We start from the raw sequence: 2,500 nt of genomic DNA on the forward strand, positions 1-2,500 counted from the left end.
TCCCGTGACATGTAAACAAAACCTATTCCAACAGCTAGATTTTTCATGAAAGAAATGTTAAAGATTTCTCCTGTGTTAATTTATTTCTATATAAATTAATTTCCTAGAAAGCATATTCTATTGCATGATCTTATAGATCATATATAATTAAATGGTTTTCAAAAATATACTGTTTTTCTTTTTAATAGATTGCAGTCAAAAGTAAAGAAACAATGGCTCCACGCAATGGTGATGTTATTTTTATCAACGTTTTCCAGAAAGAAAGGCCAATCAAACCCTTCAAATGAACAAGATTATAAATAATTCCATGTAAATTAATGCAAACACAAAAATAAACAAACAGTGAGGTGCAGTTTGTACTTTCTGCAATATAAATATAGTATGATAAAGATAAAGAAGCGCAATTTATAAAAGAATAATAAACAAAAATTGGCTTGATTATTATTATTATCTGTGTTCCTGAAAGAGCTCCCTAGCTATTTGTCAGTCAAAATCGGAGCTTGTAATTTGCCAGAGGTGCAATAGGCGTGGAGGCCACTTCAGTATTTATTGCTGTCCTTTTTCAGAGTTCCGATAGGCGCAGTTACAGCTTCAATTGTCTATTGAAATCTAATGTATGAATCGCCAATTTCTGAATCAAATAACATTTCTATATTTATATGTTTACTGTTTTTCAACTGTCATTAAAATAAAATATGTTTGAATTTGTCAAATTATTAATTCCATGTATTTTTTTAAGTTATTGAAGGCCTATAACTCTGCAAGTTTACCCTCGTGAACATTATTCTGATCATAATAGGTGTACATGCAAACTAAAATGTTGATATTTTGCTGAGATAAAGCGTGAGGAGAGAGTCGTCACTGTAGTTACCAGTGGACATACCAGTACTCCATCCACTGATAAATTTAGCAGTGTATCCACCATGGTAAGTTGTTCATAAATATCGATGAGGTCTGTTTACCATGATAATTATAGTTACCAGTGTATTTATCATGGTATGTGCGTTGATGAATCCAGCCCCTGAAAGACAAACTGGCTAATAGGTGCCAAGAGCAAGATTTGTTAATGAATCGGCGAGAGATTGAAAAGTGGTGGGGCAAAGCCACTTGCTGCATTCTTTTGTTTTATCAACGTTACATATGAAGTTAATACAAATCTTAAAATTACTTTATACATTATTTACAATCTTTGTACATTGCTTCCTGTTACTGGTAAAGCAAGACAGTGTTTCGTATAATATTTTACTGCGATGCTGCATAGTCTGGGTCTGGTGGGCCGTTCTCCAAGTACGGAGCGATTCTTCTCCACCAGCTGTGATCTCTTCTGTGAGGATTCTGAGTATGCTGTTCCTGAGAAGTTCTGGCCAGTTCTTTGTTTGTCAAAGCCATTTTCTCCCAAGACTTTTTTAGAGTGTAGATTCTTATGTTTATTGCTTCGATTCTGCATTTGTTGTGGAGTTCTGATATTGACAGCTCGATGTCTTCTTCGTTTCTGCTTGTTGATGTGCGCAGTGCTCGGTTCTAGAACTGCTGCATCCGCCTCATGTTTGTTTTGGAGGAAACGCATAAGGGGATAACTGGATACTCCAAGATAGGTCTGATCAGAGTTTTATAGAATTGCAATTGTGTTTTTGTATTTATTTCTTTAAAGCATTTTAGTTTGGTAAACTGCTTTTTTGCTATTGCTAGTCTTCTTTTCATATGTGTTGATACCCCGCGTGTGCCGAATTCTGTGCCAAGTATCGTTACTTTGTTGCAGAATGGGATTCTCTCATGGTCGACAATTACTTCCTTTGGTTTTGTGGCTGATACTGAGAGGAGTTGAAATTTGATTTTGTCTATTTTGATCTTCAATCTCCTTTCGAATCCATTTATTGTTATTTCATTTACACTTGTTGTGGTTAGCATTTCTTTTGATTTTAATGAATATAATATGATCAGAGTTATATCATTGGCAAAGCTGACGTCTACGCAGTTGTTGCTGGGTGCTTCGAGGTCTGCCGTGTAGAATATGAAAAGCGTTGGTCTTAGTGTTGACCGTTGTGGCACTCCGCTCTGTAGAGGAAATTTTGGTCCTGTAGCTGTGTCAAGCCAAATCGTTGCTGTTCTTGCCTCCATGAAGTTGTAGAGGATCTTTTCAATGATGTCAGGTAGATTGATTTGCAATTTTTTCCTTGTTAATAACTTTATCCTCTGCATATTCTGTGTTCATATGTTCATCTACATTTTTTTTTTTAAGTTCCCAATCCGCTCTTTTTAGATTGAATATTTTGCTTTTGAGAGACCAAGATGGGTGATGTTGCTAGGGTGAAGATTATGTGTAGGTGGTCTGATCTGGTTAATGGTCCTTGTTGGATAGCATGGTTCACATGGATGTTTTTATTTCTTGGACTGACGAAGGTATAGAAGTCGGGGCCAAGATGTGTAATCTTGTCTTGGTTCATTTAATTAACTATTGTCTCCCATGTGGTTGTTATTGTTCTGGCGTTTAGGTTGGCGA

The sequence above is a fragment of the Penaeus japonicus genome, unplaced genomic scaffold (assembly GCF_977035675.1).
Source record: "Penaeus japonicus unplaced genomic scaffold, GWHDUDI00000001_assembly GWHDUDI00000024, whole genome shotgun sequence".
NCBI classification, from domain to species: Eukaryota; Metazoa; Arthropoda; class Malacostraca; order Decapoda; family Penaeidae; genus Penaeus; species Penaeus japonicus.